General features: G+C 46.3%; 1 protein-coding gene across 1 annotated transcript in view; it reads left to right on the plus strand.

The window, feature by feature from the left end:
• The first annotated feature begins 1553 nt into the window (after positions 1-1553).
• The window catches only part of HCFC1R1 (host cell factor C1 regulator 1), a 64165-nt gene continuing 45506 nt past the window's right edge, over positions 1554-20212 (plus strand). The window contains exon 1 of the mRNA XM_086931727.1: positions 1554-1778. The gene's annotated coding sequence lies outside the window, so the exon portion shown is untranslated. The remainder of the gene's footprint in view (positions 1779-20212) is intronic.

The following is a 20212-nucleotide window of genomic DNA, read 5'->3' on the forward strand; positions in this document are numbered from 1 at the left end:
ACCTCGGTCCATCCATAAGCCTACCCAAACCCTGGGTGCTACGGCAACCCCTCTCAGCCCCACCTCGGCCCCAGCCTGGGAGCTTACAGCAGCCCGCATAGTTCCTGTCTCTCCCGGTCCAATTCCCAGTCGCCACCCCAGAGTTGTTTATCTCCCCCAGCTGCCTCTATCCCAACCAAGCTTACTCGCCCACTGACTAGCGTCACGTGCCTCTGTGCCTACTGCCTACTGGCCCCTCTCAACGACCGAGCTCACCCCCCAAGTGTCAAGAGCCGTAGTGACCCGCCCTAGGTCTGTCCCATACGTCACTGAACCGGCCCCATTTGGCTCTGGAGAGGCTGTGCCTGTCTTTTACAGCCCTGGAGCCGCCTTCCTCCCCCTCCAGGCCAGCACCCTGGGCAGCCTCGCTCCTACCCGCTTTCCCTCACTACTAGGGCTTCTAGGCGCTCACCCCCGGGAATCGTCATATCTTAAACCCAGGGCTTTAGATGGGATAAAAAAACTTAGCATAGCGTGCCGCCTGACTGGTATTTTTATGTTTTTCTCAATGCATCCAGATGTATGATACTACAACAAGTAACATCATACTTACCACAAGTCACGACTATTGACTTTGTCAACGGTTATTAGTTGCATAAGATAAAAAAGCAGCAACTATGGCTTGTATATGATATTGGAAAAACTTTTATTTAAAGCCCTGATGACACCACCACAATGTTGCTGCTCCCGAGTTTCAAAAAGAGAAAATGACTCTCTTTAAAGGATTCCCTTCCCCTTCAACCAGGGCACAAGTCCTAAACAAGCATTGGCATAGCCAATAGGTCTTGCCTTTGGGACCTTATAAGTGTTTAACCATGCAACAGTTAATGTTGTTGCACCAAGGATATTGTGCTGCATAACTAAATACTTATAATGTCCTGAAAGTGAGACCTATTGGCTATGCCAATGCTTGTTTGTTTTGAGAATTTGGTCACCCTCACTCTGTTGCACCAGCAACTCCCTGGGCCGGGCTCGGACCAGGGTGTATAAATAAAGGGCTACGTCAGCGCACATGGCTGACTGCGCAAACGGAGAACCTGCCTGCCTGCCTGTATTATTAATGCCTCAGTGTAATTAGACCTCCCATAGTATAGGCACATTTGCGTGCAACAGTTACCCCTTCCTGTTGCCTCCATTAGAAACCTAGACGTGCCACACTCCACAGGGGGTGTGTAGTCTGTTATGTTTTTTGATATCTTTGTTTCATGGTCTTTTAACCTGTTATGCATAATAAAGTGAAGAAGGATATGCATAATCCTCGCCTCCGTCCTGCCATAGAATCAGGCTCCAGGTTTGGTTTCGCCCAGGGTGCTATCGTAGCAAAGGGAAGCCATGCTTACTCTACCAATATGCAAAATAGTCAAGTTCTGGAAATTGCATTCAATTTTGCTTCTGTAGTCTTTCTTTTATGCCTATTCGTTTTTATTTACCGTTTTTTTTGCGCGTTTGTATCAGAACTTGCATGTCGGGAAGTGTAGTTTTGGCATTTAAAGAGCCCAATGACGAATGCACGCGCAGTCTAGGGGGGTTAACGTATCGCGCATGCGCAGTGAGTGACACAACGGTACGCTGCCTGCGCGAGTACAGCAGATATGTGTAGTTCGGAACCCACTGGCGCATGCGCCCTTGTTATTGGCCTGTGCTCCATCGGGGCTTCGGACCGGATTTGTGTTGCTCTCCGTGTCAGAAAGCGAAGAACTTCAGGGCTACCTGCCTGGCGGGATATCGTGTTATGCCAGGTGAGAGCGCGGACTGTTGAGGATGGAGAGGAGTGTGGGGGCAAGAAAAGGAGAGTGAATGAGAAAGAATAACCGGTGAGATAACTGAGATATCAAAACATCGAGGAGAGATTCAGGCAGGAGCGAGGTACGGGGGCATGGGTGTTTTGTTAGTAGGATATGAAGCTGTAGATATTGCTAGTCTGCCGGCGATGAGTGGGAGCTCAGGACCAAGAGAGGAATATGGAAGGATAGGGAGAAGTGTGGAGAATGGCTGGTTATAGAGCAGGGATCTCCAACCTTTTCATTAATAAGAGCTAAATATGTTAATTAAACAGCAGGACAGCATTATTATTTATCAGACAAGATTGCATTAGTGGCCATCCTCTGTTACCAGCCATGGTCACTTCAGTGCAGGATTGCCAGCAGCAATGTAAACGAGAATTTGCATCTATTGTTGAGTGGCCTTTGATCACAAACTTGGGGATTTGGTGGTTTTCCCTACCTCTTTGCAATGTACCAGATTCTCTTACCATAACTCAATATATTTGTGATAACCCCTTGAACGCTGGGTTTCCTCTTATCCACCACCAGTATCGTATCATTGAACACCATTGTGGTTGATGTTCAGCATGGCTAAAAGTTACTGGTATTGAGTGGGGGTGGAATGGAGTGGGGTAGATTGGGGTAGACTAGAGTGGGTTAGATTGTGGTAGATTGGAGTGGCGTAATTGGGTAGATTAGCATGGTATATTGCAGTGGGGTAGATTGAATTGGAGTAGATTGGGGTTGAGTGTGACAGATTGGGATGGAGTGGGGTAGAGTGGAGTAGATTGGTGTAGATTAGAGTGGGGTAGATTGGAGTAGGGTGCATAAGGGTAGGGTAGAGTGGGATATATTGTTATAGAGGGGAGGGAAGTATATTGGGGTGCATTGTGGCACATTGGAGTGGGGTACATTGGGTGGATTATTATAGGGTGGAATGGAGTGGGGGTAGGTTAGGGTAGTTTGGGTGGGATGCATTGAAGTAGGGTAGTGTGGGGTGTGGTAGACGAGTGGAGTGCAGTAGATTTGGGTGGCTTGTAGAAGATTAGAGTGAAGTAGGTTAAATGGTGTAGAGTGGAATAGAGTGTGATAGATTAAGGTAGAGTGGAGTGGGGTAGATTAGGTGGATTGGAGTTGGATTGACTGGGGTGGAGAGGAGTTGGATAGATTGGAGCGTCGTGTGGGTGAGATTGGAGCGTCGTGTGGGTGAGATTGGAGCGTCGTGTGGGTGAGATTGGAGCGTCGTGTGGGTGAGATTGGAGCGTCGTGTGGGTTAGATTGGAGCGTCGTGTGGGTTAGATTGGAGTGTCGTGTGGGTTAGATTGGAGCGTCGTGTGGGTTAGATTGGAGCGGGGTTAGATTGGAGCGTCGTGTGGGTTAGATTGGAGCGTCGTGTGGGTTAGATTGGAGCGTCGTGTGGGTTAGATTGGAGCGTCGTGTGGGTTAGATTGGAGCGTCGTGTGGGTTAGATTGGAGCGTCGTGTGGGTGAGATTGGAGCGTCGTGTGGGTGAGATTGGAGCGTCGTGTGGGTGAGATTGGAGCGTCGTGTGGGTGAGATTGGAGCGTCGTGTGGGTTAGATTGGAGCGTCGTGTGGGTTAGATTGGAGTGTCGTGTGGGTTAGATTGGAGCGTCGTGTGGGTTAGATTGGAGCGGGGTTAGATTGGAGCGTCGTGTGGGTTAGATTGGAGCGTCGTGTGGGTTAGATTGGAGCGTCGTGTGGGTTAGATTGGAGCGTCGTGTGGGTTAGATTGGAGCGTCGTGTGGGTTAGATTGGAGCGTCGTGTGGGTTAGATTGGAGCGTCGTGTGGGTTAAATTGGAGCGTTGTGTGGGTTAGATTCGAGGGATGTGTGGGTTAGATTGGAGGGGAATAGAATAGGGTTGTGTGGTCGATTTGGAGTAGGGTAAATTGGGTGGATTGGATTGGAGTGTGGTAGATTGTGGTGGAGTGGGGTAGATTAGAGTGGAGAGGAATTGGATAGATTCCAGGGGAGAGTGGAATGGCGTAGTTTGGAATGGGTTAAGTGCGTTGGATGGGATAGATTGGAATGGGGTAGAGTGCAGTAGATTGGGGTGGGGTAAAGTGGAGTGGAGGGGCATGGAGAGAGTGGCGTAGATTGGAGTGGCATGGATTGGAGTGGCATGCAGTATTGTAGAATGGATTTGCATGGCATGGAATGGAAGGGCATGGAGTGGAGTGGCGTTGTGTGCAGTACGCATGGTGTGGTAGAGAACTGCCTTTACAGACAACACATTTTCAATTGAAATGACCATTACATTTGCACCGAAATACAGTTTTACTGCACACAAACGATAATGTGTGCAAATGTCATCACGTAATGTATTGGTGTGTATTGATCATATTCAAATATTTGTTTCCACCACACTTCAGTATTGCGAAATAAATGGCTTCATTTGTACTAATACTGAAATATATTCTGAAACATCAGCACAGTTCCTTTTTAAGTCAAGCTTGGGCAGCTAATGCCCTGATCCGTGAAGCATGCTGTATTCAGGTATGGACTTGAACCTCCACCCATCTTTTCAATTTCCTCCTGTTACTGTCCTTTCAAAATCTTTGCTTTTGATTCATGAATAGGCTTAGTGGTCCCTCCTTAGTACCGCCTTGCCTGCATTTGTAACCTCCTATGAGGACTGGACTTTTTACTAATGTTGTTAAACAGCCTGTTTTATCTACACTATCTGAGCAATTTTTCTTAAATGATTTCCCTCTATTCCACCCTGGCGTGCTTTCCTACAACGCAGCATTTCCCCCTCATTTATATATATATTCTTTTTAGTAATTGTGGCCAGTCCGCTTTAATCATACTGGCTGTGCTTCTTTATATTATTTGCCAGTACGGTCCGATTTAACAATAGCAGACGCGATCGGGAACGTTTGTGTTTTTTTTTTTTTGTGGGGAGTGGGGTGAAGTAACCCCATACCGTGCTTTCACTTTAATGGTGGTCGGTATGTTGTACGCTAGGCTTTGAACAATATGTTAATAATGTTAAACTCGAAACTGTTTGTTCCAGAACACAATTAGTTGTAAGCTAATAAGCATAGTGGGCTCTAAACTTCACTCGGGTGATTTTGCAGCTCAGTAGAGGAGACCAGATGCAATCTAAAAGGAGGGACATTGGCTTGGAGAAGTTAAGGTGAGAAGGAAATAGTAAAGGAATTAGAGTGGCAGAGCTATTATGATTTCCAGGTCATTTAGATGAGGTTTCTTTGCGGTGCGTCACTTGTACTTCTGAATTTACAACTGGATTAGCGGGACTGTAGTTCAGTGACACTTAAAAGCTCGATATTGATGGAAGGGGCAGTGTGAGGATGATGGGCAGACTTAACATGTATTTGTGTAGCGTATCATTTGCTGCTTATTTGACCTTAACACTTAGTGCACATATCAGTTTAAGGTTGTGCTTCATCTAGTATAATTTTGTCCTTCCGTGTGTGTGTGTGTGTGTGTGTTTGTGTGGGTGTCTAGGGGAAGGGGTGTTGTTTACAAACCACATTGATGCGGATTGTTGGTTTGAAGGTTGTGGATTATCCTCTGACATATGTTTCATAAGCTCCATGGTGTCTCACTGCCTCTGAGAGTCTTTGTTATACACCCGTCCAAAGGCCTACACTCAACGGCATATCCAGAGCACGTGTAGCAGTGCGCCGCGTTGTCCGCATTCCCTCAGGCAATGATCCAAGTCAATCACACCCATGTTGTGGAGCCTCATGCGTATGAAGTATGCCCGTTGCAGGAGTGTCAGATGTATCCACCATACACCCCCGAACGGTGACCTCTCCGGGATATCCACAAGCTGCCCCTATTCATCATCCTCTAATCTGCCAAAGTCTCTGTAGGAAGATGGATACCTGACTATGGTTACCCCAGATTTTTTTCCTAGTGTTTAGCTGGTTTTCGACTTAGCCTGAGGCCCTGATTAGCAGGATCCCAGGCCAACTATCTGCTCTCTCTGTAAAATGGACTCCATGTACTTTAGGTACATCTCCAATTGGATATGGGGTCACCTTATGAGCCCCTGTACAGTGTACTATAGGTACCCAGGGCATAGGTGCATCCAAGGCCTACCAGGGGCAGCAGCATGCATTATGTCACCCCTGGCTGGCCATCCAAATTGACACAACTGGCAGATCACTCAGCTGGGGCAAGATCGTGTAATCACCTCTTGCTTAGATATAGTATTCCTATAACTAACCTTATATCTAGACACATATATACCTACTAGCAGCCTGCCCCGACGTTGTCCGGGTATGAATTGCTGCCGGCCAGTAGTATATTGTTTTGTAGGATTTTGTTTTGATAGCATTTCTTATCTATGACAGGCCTGTGAAACGCTCAGATTCACAGTGCACTGTTGATGCACTTAAGAGTGTGCGTTCAGTAGTGTGTGAACTCGAATTTCCCTACTTTATTTTTCTTTGCAATATTATATAGCGCAAACTCGACAACATGGCATGAGCACAATTTACATTACAGAAGAACACATTCATATGTGGTAGGCACGGGAAGACCAAGCTATTTGCCTGGAATCACAGTATATGAGCTGATGCCGAGATTCAAACGTAGCTCTACAGCTCTAAAGTTCGCAATTCTAGAACTTGTGGAGGGAGGTGTGTCTAAAAGTGTATGTCGGTGCTGGCCATCAATGAGAGAGACCTGTGTATTTTTCAAATCGGTGGTGAAAAAATATGAGTATGTTGCTGGAGATGTGGGCCGCCGTGCCACCAGTGTACTTACCGGGGAGGGTAAACACCCATTATTCCGCAACTTTCTTTCCGCATACAATCATTCCGCATACTTTCATTACGAAAGTACCATGACTCGGCAATGCCATTATAACGCATGGCATTACATTTGATATGCTTTTATCACGCATATATTGACAACTAAATTCGTTGTAAATACATTAATGGTAAAAGCATGTTTTTATTTAAATGTTTGGATAAGGTAAGTATGGGTATAGGTGTATATGTTTTGGGGTACTGAGGTATATGTTTTGGGGTGTTTGGGTATTTTAAGGGTTCAGATATAGTTTTGGGTTATGGGGCACAGGGGTAGTTTTAGGGTTTTGGGATAAGTATGGGTTTTGGGTTACAGGGTTATTTTTATGGTTCAAGGCTAGGTTTGGGTTTTGGGGTACAGGGGTATTCTTAGGGTTCAGGGGTAGGTTTGGATTTTGAGGTACAGGGGTATTTATAGGGTTCAGGGCTAGGTTTGGGTTTTGGGGTACAGGGGTATTTTTAGGGATAGGTTTGGGTTTTGGGGTACAGGGTATATTTATAGGGTTAAGATGGGTTAGTGTTTAAGGGTGCTGGGGTATTTTAAGGAGTAAGGTTGGGTTATGATTATGGGGTGCAGGGGTATTTAAAAGGAGCAGGGTGGACACCCGGAGCTGGAATGTACAGAACCTGGGAAGAAAAAACAATGGAATATTGGGCACAACGCTTGCTTTTTTTTCCGTAATCCGGCACCCCGCACACGCCCACAGCACACGATGAGAGACATGGCATGAAGGGCGGAACGTACCACACCCCCCCAGCGTTTGTCACGCCCCAGCACACGCCCACAGCACAACCCAGACACGCCCACAAGGGACTACTTTGCTGGCACGTTTCTTTTACCTTTAAAATGTATATGGCGTGTGTCTGCATAGCCTATGTCCTTCTGCTGCAACTGCCCTTTCCAACGCTGTATTGGGTGTTGTGATTGGTGCTGTGGTTCCTGAGATTACCCGCCTCAAAGGTTTGGGCTCTCTTTATTATATTAGTATAGATATAGATAAGTTAGTATAGATAAGTCACTCCTATGGCAGGCCTTAACAATCCTGGAGGCAGGGTGCTTGGTTTTATGTGAGATGGTGCTCTAGCATGAGCTGAGTCTGTCTGCAGCTTTCGGAACCATGTCCTTATAGCTTTTCTAGGATATAGCCATACCATATACTCTTAAGTGCATTATGAACCTCGAGGTTAAATGCTAAGTCTGGTTTGGCTTTATCAAAGCATGTCGAGTAAGGTGTCAAACGTTTTGGAATACTACCTCCTCGCCAGTTTTGGTGACGGGGGTAGCATTCCACCCTTCTAGAGGGAGAAGACATGTTGTTCCTACTAATCCCGGTTAAAGTTAACCATAGCCTCAGCATAACAAAATAGATGCTGCTGCCACAGACACAAGTCTGACCTCCTGCTGCCGGGAGTCCTTCCAGCGAGGGAGGCTTGGACAATAGGTTTCCTGTCTTGGGAGGTGCTAGCACCACCCCAGATAGGCTCTTGTGTATTGGGGTAGGGGGGGCTGAAAGAAATGAGACCCTGCCTGGGGCACACAAGGTGTCCCATGCATAGTCCAGTTCAAACCGGTGCTGGGGCACTCCAGCCCCAGCTCTGGCGCGAAACTAGACAAAGGGAAAGGGGTGTAACCACCCTCTTCCCTGGTCCCACTCATAGGAGGGACCTAGCAGGTAATCCAGCCCCTAGATTTGGTATATAGGTAGGAGCTGAGTCCCAAGACTTTAGATTAAATCCTGGCTGAAACTTGAAACAAAACTCTGGACCTTCGACATTCTACTCGACTTAGAAGACTGAAGAATCTCCCTTGTGGTCAAGGAGTGACCACCCTGCACAAGCAGGCACCATCCAGCGATCAACGGCTTGCTTTGTCGACTCTCCCGCCGTAGCCCGAGCACAGAGCCTGACAAGAACCGGACTTCCAGACAGCCCGATCCACAGTCCCAGCAGAGCTGAGACCCGTGGAGGCGACGAGAGACGTGGGACCGGCCATCTTGAAAAGTCTGCGACTTGCTAATTGTGCAGCACCCGAGACACCCTCGAAGCTGTGCATTGGGGATTGAGAAGCCCCAGCCCCGAGCATCATTTGCACTGAAGATCAGCCCTGCACCCTCCACGAGTTCTGCTTGGGCCCTTCTGCACTTTCCTGCTCGATGCGTCTGTCTGGTCACTTGCCCGTTGGCTAGTGGCCATCTTGACGACCAATCTTTGAATTTCCACCGCTGGTCTGGTTGCTCCAGACTAGCCCTTGCTTCCCTCAAAAGAAGCAGCCCATCAGACCTTGCTGGTTTAATTAAGAAGCCAACTTTGTTTCCTGCGTGGGTTGCCTCTGCCAAGGCTTGTTGACTCGAATCCAGAAGCTGACACCGCCGACAGCGAGAGCCTTCGCGGGACAGTCTGTGCCTGACTCCTGGTCGACGCCTACTGGTCCACGTGGCTGCAGAGAAAAGCTTCACAACATCACCTGGTTCCTTCCTGGTCACTGGCTAGTGACCCAGACTCTGTCCCCTCTGCTTTCAGGTACTCTTCATCCTCGATCCGCCCTTGGATCCACCCGGACACTTCTCTCATGGTCTCCTGCAGCATCTTTCTTCAAGGCTCCATAGGATTCAGCAACGAAACCCGACACACTCTGACACCTATGCACCAGCTTCCTGTGGGTGAGGTAACGCGAGTACTCCGGTGCTCCTGTGGGTATTGACTATCCAACTGTCTAGGTTTCAAGTAACTTTCATCGAGTCCAGTCAGAAGTGCCCTAAAAGAACTAGTTTCTAACTCTTTCGTTCCCATTCATTCTCTATGGTAAGTTGCGTGTGAGTAAAGACTCTGTACATGCCTCCCGTGGGCCTCCTGCTTCCTATCCCTTGGTAGTACAGCTTAGCCCCAGCGATTCCCTATGCCTATACATTTTCCGAGCAGTGGTACTTATACCACTATTTTAGTATGTGGTTTAGCGTGCCCCTAGGGCCGATGTATTTTAATTAAGTATCTTATGTGCTTGTGCTTCTGACCTCATAAAGAGTTCAGAGGGATTGTCTAGAAATAAATGCATATATAGTTTATATATATCCTGTGTGGTGTCCTTTCATTTGGTATTAAAGGGGTTACATATGGTAAAACAGCTGGCTTCACATGCCCTCTTGAGTTTAGCCTAAGACTGCTTTGTCCATGCTACCACTAGGATAGCTGGAACATTATAGATCGGTCCTTCACACCTAAGAGGAACATATGTACACTACGACAGAAATTGATTCTTGGTCTTGATAAAGGTGGATAGAATTTCAACAAACCACCGAAACGCGTCGACGCCCTAGTACAGAGTGATTCGTGGCTCAAACACCGTTGTTGACACAGTAATTTCTCAATGTACATAACATCGGTGCCTTAAAAGAGTATTAGAACACAAACCTTGTATTGCACAAATTGTATGTCTTACTGTTTTTCTGTCTGTTCTTAGCAATATTGCTGGTCAATATTGAATGTGTATTGTTATTTTATTGTTATTTTATTTTAACCTGTGTTAAGCAGCTTACTATGTTTTCTGCTTTTTTAACTTTACTGTATACAATAAATTTTGCCAGTTTTTTACTCTAGATTTACTTGTTATAGTTATTGCTTTTTTCTTATTCATGGTGTTTATGTACATGACCTTGCTCAAGGGATTTGCTCTTTTATAATGGTTGGTGAACCCCATTTCCCTTGACTTTAGTTAAGGGGTACCTCTCCTATCTTAACCTGTCTATGCATTGACCTTAGGGCATTGAACAAGGAGGTGATCATGGACAAATTCCCTCTGCCAAACATCGCACAAATGATGAGTATGTTGGAAGGAGCTAGGGTATTCTCACTCTGGATCTGACCTTGGCCTACTTCCAGATCAAGCTCCATGAAGATTCACAGGAACTTGCATCGTTCGTGACACCCATGGGTGCATTTAAATTCAAGAGAATGCCCTTTGGTTTGGTCTCTGCAGCGGCGGTATTCCAGAGAATCATGGGGAGCATACTGAGAGGAATTCCTGGCGTTTTGTGTTACCAGGACGACGTACTCGTGTTTGGCAATGACAACGAACAACGTGACAGAAGGTTGAGGCAAGTGCTGGCGAGGTTTAAGGACCAAGGCCTCACTGTGAAGAGGGAGAAGTGCAGAATTGGGAGCAAGGAGCTAGACTTTCTGGGGCACAAGGTGATACCAGGAGGGATTCGTCCGAAAGTTGAGCTACAGAACACTGTAATAAACTTGATGCCTCCAAAGAACAAAGAAGAAATAAAGTCTTTCATTGGAATGCTAGAATTCTACAGTAAATTCGTAAGGAACTCCGCGGGCAGAACATTCACCATTCGCCTACTCAAAGATGTAGGGTTCAATTGGGACGATGAATGCCAGAAAGAATTCAAGGATGTAAAGAGAGCACTGGCAGAAGCACCCAGCCTGAAAGCGTTCGTACTAAACAGGAAGACGGTGGTAATGACTGACGCGAGCTCGAAAGGGCTAGGAGCAGTTCTAGCTCAAGTAGGGGCGTGTGGAGAAGAAACAATAGCCTTCGCATTAAGATTGCTACAAAAGTCTGAGATGAACTACTCTGTGATCGAGAAGGAGGCGTTGGCGGTACACTGGGCCATGAGCACATTCAGAGACTTCATCTGGGGTACAAAATTCACCCTTCGTACAGACCACAAGCCCCTAGTTGAAGTGTTTAACAAGAAGGGACTTGACGCAATCTCGAGCAGAATCAGGCGATGGGTGGTAATTCTACAGGAATACACATTTTGTGTCGAGTATGTACCTGGAACGAGGAATCTTGCGGCAGACTGCCTCTCACGGCGGGTAGAAGAAAAAGAAGAAGACCAGTCCAAAGACAGGAATAGTGAAGACAAGGAAGACTTCCAAACCAAAAACGTGTGCGTGATCACTCGAGGGGCCATCAGCGAAGAATCTTGGAAAGAGGCCTTGGAGGCAGACGACCTACTTTTGGGAGTATGTGAGAGAGTAAAAGGGACGTGGAGACACGAAGATAAACGAAGCAAAACACTAGGCCCATTCTGGATGGTCAGGGAAGAACTGTCTGTAGCTGATGGGTGTCTGTTCAGAGGAACAAGGCTGATCCCGCCCAAGGCGGTGAGGGAAAAATTGGTGGATTTAGCCCATGATGGACATTTGGGCATCACCAAGACCAAACAGAGAATGCAGGAGGACTACTGGTGGCCGTGCATGGACCATACCATCGAAAGGAAAGTGAGAGGTTGCATCCCTTGTACGGTTAGTGACAAGGTCTTGAAACAACACACACCGCCCATGATTTGCAGGCCACCCCCTTCGGGACCGTGGGATGAAGTGGCACTGGACATAATAGGCCCACTGACGGGAGAACTACGCACACCGTACATCTTAGTCTTGGTGGATCTGTACTCAAGATGGCCAGAGGTGAAGGTAGTACCTGAAATCACCACAAAGACTGTCGTCGAGTTCTTACAGGAGCTATTCCTTAGAGAAGGATTGCCTAGCAGTTTGCTAACAGACAACTGAGTGCAGTTGTGCTCAAGGGAAATGAAGGACTTCCTCGAGAAATATGGGATTGAACACAAGTGCTGGGCGCTTTACCACCCTGAACCCAACAGAATGGTAGAACGGTTCAATAAGACCTTGAAAGAAATCATCCAGTTAGCTAAGACTAATGGACTAAACTGGAAAGAAGAAATCGTGAAACGTCTGGAAGCCTACCGCCTGACTCCACACCAGACGACGGGGGCAACCCCATTTGAATTGCTCAGAGCGAGAAGACCCAACACTAAACTATCACCAGGATGGATGAGTTGGCACAAAGGATGGACTGATCACTCTAGAGAGTCTAAAGGGCTAGACAGACAGGGCAAGACCATGTTAGAAAGGAAGGAAAGGTATGATAGATTGCACTCCACCCACGATGCGGGGTTCAGGGTGGGAGATGACTTAAAATTCAGAGCACCTACAGGGAAAGCGAGTTGGTTGGAGTTCAGCAGGCCCACAAAGATTGTTAAATTATTCAGAAACACAGTGAAAACTCAGGAGGGAAAGATTTGGAACTTGGGAAGAGTAGTGAGGTATCCTCCCCCCAAGGAAGATAATGGAAGGGGGGGAGTGAGCGTGGACAAGCCCCAGGGGAAAGGAGAACTTCCTCCTAGGAAGCGTTTTGTAATAGCTCACCCTGCCAGTAGGACAAGCCAGAGAGTGGTTAGAACGCCCTGACATCTGGAGCAGTATGTGACTAAATAATGCGGAGTAGGTTCTGATAATGTTCTTGTTGACCTTTTGCATTTTGTTATGTAGGGAAGGGGGATGTGTGGTATCTTCCACTCCGTTCCTCCACCACCCTCCTGTCCCATAGCACGCTGTGGAACGCTCCGTGGTGACATCACTTAGAATGTCACCACTACGAAGGTTCCAAGGTGAGCACCGCGATAGACTGCTGACTGGTGGTGTTCGAGTGTGACTCCAGCTGTGGCTGAGGTCGTTGACAGTTACTTCAATAAAGACTTTAAGACTCTTGATGCCGTCTCCTTTGCATGTTTGAACCTCTACTACAGACAGTTTACTATGTAACATAAAAATGGGATGTCCCCAATGCAGACACAAATTATTCTTGCCTGTGCTGAGGGGAGGACGCTATAAATGTTCTTTTATTTTTAAGGCACAGGGAGAAAGCTTGATTTTCCCAGAATCAGAAGGTGTTGAGCCGAGGCCAGGATTTAAACATCTTTCCCCATTGCCGAAGTCACCTCTTTCCTTTTACTTAGCATTACCAGTATCGTTCACTTGGAAAAAAAGCTTGTAAGGTACAACCGGCTGCAGTAGAAAGACGAGGTTGTAGATTGGAGTGGATGAATGGCTGCTGCTTTTTAATGTATTTTTTATCAGGAGGGCCCATGCTCTGCTCGATTTGAGTTCTAGGGCCTGAAAGGAGCCTGACGTAAGCCAGAGCTAGACATCTGACTCTAGCCTTCAAGTGCTTATACACATTTAGTGATGCCGGCGGTCTTTACCAATTTGGGTGCATGTCAGCTGAAGGATTAGTATGAGCCTTTCCTGGCATGATGTAGGAAGGTAGGATCCTTCTGGCAAGGTTATCCCCACTTTTTGCCTGGTGTCAGTGTGTTTTTAACTAGTTTGACTGGGATCCTGCTAATCAGGACCCCAGTCTCTGTGCTTCTTCCCTGAATTGGACATGGTGAGTACTTACACCCCAGATTGGCTACTAGTGTACCCTATACGTCTCTAGTATATGGTACTAGAGTACCCAGGTTCCCCCATGGACTGAACTATGTATTATGCCACCCCTGGGAGACCCACTCAAATTGGGACTACTGGTCTGCTATTTCAGCTGGTGTAAGTTGGTGCTAGCCTCTCTTACGGCAGATACACGTTTCCTAATATCTGAGGTCATTACACTTCAACCTATAAGTCACCCCTAAGGCAGGCCTTTCAATTCTGAAGGCAGGCTGCTCGCATATCAGTGTGAGGTTACCCCTGCATCAGCAGGACACCCCTACAACCCACAGAGTCCGTTCTCCTGGGTTGTAAGAGCATCCATCAGCCATTACAATATATAAAGTGGCGATGAGTCATTACACAATGGCTAACTCTAAACTGGCTGTAACAAACTCTGTCGTGTTTGGTATCAAACATGTTGGAATCATACCCCAACACTGTAAACGGTGTTGGAGGTTTCATTCCATGCACTGTGGGACCCCTCCAGTGGGGCCTCAGTGCTTCTGTTACCAGTCTTCCAGACCCTGACAGCAAACTCTGGCTGTTGCTGACCAGAGACATGATTCTGCCCTCCTGCTGCTGCGCCAAGCTCGAGCAGGGGAAGGCAGGACAATAGGTTTCTGTCACAGTGAGGTGTAACCACCTCCAAGACAGGACTTAGTGTATTGGGACAGGGTGGGGCTCTTGACAGCGCCACTAGACTGCTTTGCAGGGTACATTTGATGCCCTCCTTTTATACTCCAGTTGGAACTAGTTCAGGGAGCTGTTAGCTCTCGCTCCTGCGCAAAACTGGACAAAAGATATTGGAGTATCTTCCCCACTGTCCGGACCCTCCTGTGTGAGGGACACTTGAATCACCCCAACCCTTTCCTTAGGGTACTTCAGGGCTTACCTGAGGGTGGTTCCTTAGATTTGTCGTGGGACAAGATTCAGATCCGAAACCACTTCTTCAACTGTCTGGACACTTTGGACTCCGCTGGACTTCGCTTTGTGAACTGAGATTGCAACTGGGAAGACTCCTCCTGGTCTTGTCGTCCTGCCAGTCTTCTGCATTATCTATGCCTGTGCTTCATACCGGTTTTTCACAAGGCCTGTTGTCATCCAAGACACCCGGAGAAATTTCCCCTGGAGTGAAGTCGCTCCCTTGCATCTGCAGGCACTGAAATTAAGCTGACCGGTCTGCTGTTCCTGAGCTCCCACGGACTCTGAAAGGTTCTTCAACACCGGTTGTGGTTCTGCAACTCTTTCAAGGCCTGCACAGTCTTTACAGCAAGTTTTAAGGCCGTATCCCTTGTCGTAACCGCTGGAGCAGTACCCCTGTGCACTGTTCCGACTTGCCGTTGTCAAGGCTTGTTGACTCCAAGAAACTCCAGCATCTCTTGCAACCAAGATATTTGTCCTCCCCACATCCTCTGCACCGTGGGCCTGCATCATTTGTGAGCTGGTCAAGGTCCTCTTGTGAATTCTGTGCCTTCGGCATGTCGGTCCTCCTGACATTCTTCTTTGACTCCCGTAGGCTCCCTTGTTTGGTCGGGGCCTACTCTGACTTTACTGCTTGTGATGAGTCCCTTGCTGGTTCTTACATTGCACCTTTTTCATCTGCTACGCTTGTTTGATTTATTTATTTTTTTGAAAAGTTTATATAGCCCTGGCTCGACCCGAAGGTATCAGAGCGCTTTACATGAGATAGGACATTGCATCAGAACATTGTTACATGGTTACATCAGTTACATATTAACAAGTACACACGTCTTATGGGGAGTGGAAAGGTAGAGAGGAGAAGGCGAACAGGTGTAAGGAATTCAAATAGTAAACACAACGGGGAGGTGAGGAGAACAATGTCCGATGTCCGACTGGGCAGGTGCCGGCCAAGGGGTGAACCCGAGCCCAACTCCTCTTTAGCTGCAAGGGACCGCTCCACCGGGCATCAGCCAGGGTTGCTCGGGCACCGCGGAAAATAAAGATGCGTTCAGGTTTCCGCCTAGGAGGCATCATGAAAAGTATCTGTTAAGGTGTTGTTGGAGGGTAGGCTCCCCCTGGCGACCACTGTGTATTTGTGCTACTTAAGTGTTCTATTACTAAAGTATTTGTGTATTGTGATTATATCTCCGGGTAGGAGATTCTGCAATGTGTTAGTGTTTATAATAAATACATATTTTTATAACTACACTGTATGGTTCTTTTTTACTTAACCTTCACTATATGATTAGTACTGGTAAAATAAGCTTTTTTACACTCTTTCTGGACTAAGCCTGAAGGCTGCTCTCCACAGCTACCACTTTCTATGGCTGTCTAAGACCTCTAAAATCACCACAAGGGTTGTCTGGATTAGTACAGGGTGCTTCACTTAAGTAGGTGTGCACCATATACTAAGCTAGCCTCCTACACATGAGTTGTGTGTATGAGATGAATGAGAAGACCGGTTTGAGTATTTACTGTTATGGTTGATACTATTGTTAGCCAATTATAAGGTATATCTGAACTACACTTTATGTGCATGCTTATCTTTTTCTAATGTGTTCTTTTGGATTTTAATTGTGTGCACTGTTCCAGTTACAAGTCATATCCTGGCAGTTTTGCACACCCACGTGTGTCTCCTGTAAGAGTGTGTGGTTTGTTTATTTCTGTTTGTGTTGTCCGCTTAATATTGCCCAGCTATATGCTGTATCTAAACTGTGTTGGGGGGGTTTAAAGTACACTGTCCAATGTGTTGTGGTGAGTGCTTGTTGCTGATGGGAAATTATTACGCTCTTATTTATTGCTTACATGCTCTGTTCTGCCTAATTTTGACTGTTGGTGGATGATAAAGGCCTGTATATGTTCTGATGATGCTGTGCTGCGATTTGTACCTTTCGGAGTCTGACATATTGTCCCCTGCCAATTCAGTGTAAATCGACTAGGCTATTTAATGTGCAGAGTACAAAGTAGGCATTTTAGTATGTCTAGGTTTTGCTCCCATTGGCTGGTGGTTCCTCCTCCTTCCCTTTTCAGTAAACAAACAGTACAACTCCTCATTCCTACGTTTTCAGCGGTGTCAGCAAAAGCTGTTTATGCTAGTAAGGTCGTTGTTCAGTTGCTTGGAACCAACTGAGTTATAGTACACAGCGTCACAAGATGGTTGAGCAAAATAAAAGTATTAACTAGAGGAGGGTAATGAAGTAAGGACAATGAAATATTGCAGTGTTTCCTGGTCAATGATGGATTTACCTGATTACCACATAATACAACATATGATGCATTTTTGGCAGATTTCAGTTTAAAAAAAATTCTAGCTCAAACATATCAAAGGTTAATTAAAAAGAAGTCACACATGGTGCAGCATAGTAGCAGATACTTTCCAGAGGTTAACTGGTCACTTTTTAGTTTCTGATTGCTGTAGTCCAGTGTCCAGAAATGATTATATCACATAATTTGCTTTTCTTTGCCACATAATCTTGCCTTTTCACATTCTTTGCTGCATAACTTCCATGGACATTGGATTGGAAAGAATGGAGCAGTAAACTAGATAGATAAAATGCTGAGTAGAGGTTATGGGGAGGACCATGTGGAAAAATGGGGAGACTGAAAGTCTAAAGATAAAAGTGCATTGAGGGAAATTGATGCATGAGGGTGCAGGTGGTTTGAGGAACATCAAATCTGAAAGCAAGAATCTGTAAAGCAGACAAAAGTGTGGATAAACCGATGAGTGAGAAAAAAGAATGGGATAAGAGCCCAGTTCAGTGGAGACAGGATGGAGTGTATTGAAGAAGGTAAAAGGGAAAGGATGAAAACATTGAAGAATGATTGAAGGGGAGAAAATGGGACACAGCAACAGAGTTCGAATAGGTCAAAACTGGCAGGGTGAGGAGTGAAAGGATGTTAATGGGAAAAGATAATAGAGAAACAATAAAAGCAATGAATAGGAGGAATATAGAGAAGCATGGATAAGGTTAGCTGAGTGCAAGGTGCAGAGGGAGAAAGAGCATTAGAAGGATAATGAGGTAGTAGAGGTGGTCAGTGAAAACAACTGTTGCATATTCTATAAGTATTTGGTATTCTAGAATTCCTAATACCAATCTGTGCATCGTTTTCTGGAAGTACGTGCATAATTTTGAGTGTTTTTCAATGTGGGTTTATTATTCTGCCAGGTAGCTGGGTAGCGTATCCTTTTTTTGTGTGCTATGTTTTTACAGAGACTTACATTGTGCTTCACTCCTTGCCTATCTTGTTGGTTTGCAGTAAAAACAATACAATTAAAGGGGTAGAGCAAAAAAAAGCAGAAAATTACATTTTGAAAAAAGTAGAATATTCAAAAAAGTTGAGAAAAAAATCCTGAGCAAGTGCATGGTTAGGTAGAGGTCTTAGGTTCATTTAAAGTTTTATTTGGGTATTTAAGCCTAGAGTGAAGTATGGTATGATGGATAATGTAAGGTTAGCTGATGGAGTGTCTGAAAAGTTTCAGCGCTCCGTCCATCATCTCCTTGTGTTTGCTTTATTTGCCCTAAGTTGGCGGGGTATTCCCAGATGTGGGTCCCTTGCTCACTTTGCCACTGGATTCAAGCTAACCTGGCTGAAGAGGGGTGTTATCCTGAAACCTGTCCCAGGATGCTTGTTTCTGGTTCAGGAAAGACCTGGCTTGACAGTTCGGGCTGGACTGTTCCCATGAGGCACAGGGTCAAGACGGATTTGCATATAGCTGGGTCTGAACTGAAATGGCGAAGTGAGCTAAAGAATGATGATGGATTCAACCCAGATCTGTGACTAGAGGTGAGTGTCCGAAAAGTGTCCGCGCTCCATCCATCATCTCCTTGTGTTTGATCTGTGTAATCGATCAGGATTTTCCCTGGGTGCGTGTTTATCTTTGGTTTATTGGGGACCCCACCTGTGACCTGTTACTCAATAGGCGTGGGCATGGGTCGCAGGACCTGCCTGACCACATACCTCTGACTCAGGGTTGATGGAGAAGTCACCTTGGGTGAATCAGACAGCAATGCTGTGAGTTCATCGGAATTCCTAAAAATAATATGGCAGTCACTGATATCATATTTGTCGACATTATCAACATTGCACATACGGTGGTCATCTTGTACATTAATATTGGCAACAATAATATTATCATATGAGCATGGATTATTACATACCTTGTTATCACTATTGCCATTGTCAGCGCTTCTGCGCGGGCACAAGTTATGGTGTACATAGTCTGGCATTGTGAGGGCACAAGCTGTGGCATACGTTCACATTCCAAGTACTGATATTCCCGTTGTCAGGCCTGCACTTTTCATGACGTGCATTGACATCGTATTTACCCATTCCAACACATGCTTTGAAACCTGACTTGGCCTTGGGCCTCTCGGAGGTCAGTAAGTAAATCCATGCATTGTGAGCAAGAGTGGCGACCAATGTGGACGATAACATGGCAAGGAGCCAAGAATTAGAGAAGCTGCTGGGTGCGAATAGTAAAGTAGAGAGAGATACATGTGGCAGAAATGTACGGGCCATGAAAACAGGTCACAATGTGATAACATCCATATACGCCACGTGGCGGAGCATGAGTAAGGTGACCATGTGGTGCAGTTTTGCAAGGACCTATCCGCCTCAGTCGGGCGGGACTCAGATGCTGGTGGGATCCCGATTATGCGAGTGCATAGAGTTGGAGCGCCCTAGACGACCCACAGCACCAGGCCACAAGGTATTATTGCCAAAGTGGTCTCCTCACAACTATAAGATAGAATCATGAGTGGCAAGGAAAAGTGACCAATATTATCAGGTAATACAGTTTTTAAATATACAATTACCTTTCCCAGTCCACGTTGAATAAACAGTGCACTTTGACACCAGTAGCAGTGACGTTGCACAGGCGACAGATCAGCCGATCGGCCTTCCCTTTCAACCTGTGGTTCCAGTTGAACAACAGATCTCATACAATACAAACCCCAGAGGAAGCACCGGAGATCCTGGGACCCTCCCAAAAATGCCCAGAGACTCCTGTGAAGGAAGGAAAGGGACAAAAGGAGCAACCAGGGGAGTGATGGGAGAAAGTTACCACTCCTAGACGATCACATTGCAAGTAACTTGGTAAAAGTCTGACGGAATACCCTTCTAGGAAGCTTATATGGAAGATCTGCGGATGGATAGACCTTTCTGACTGATTCGAGGGTCCGTGAACGAATGGGGGCATTCTCCACATCCCTTGTCTTATACTCATCATTTCAAAGGGCTTAATTGTCATGCCCTGTGCTCTCATTGAAGTGGGCGTAATGACAGTTCCTAATCGGGGTAAGCTGGGGACTCAGATTCAATGGAGGGCTGGTTAGCCCCTTAACTGGTAAGACAATTTTTTTGTAAAATGGGATGGGATTGGTGGGAGCCGAAGTGGGTT

This window comes from Lissotriton vulgaris, chromosome 7 (assembly GCF_964263255.1).
Source record: "Lissotriton vulgaris chromosome 7, aLisVul1.2, whole genome shotgun sequence".
Taxonomy (NCBI): domain Eukaryota; kingdom Metazoa; phylum Chordata; class Amphibia; order Caudata; family Salamandridae; genus Lissotriton; species Lissotriton vulgaris.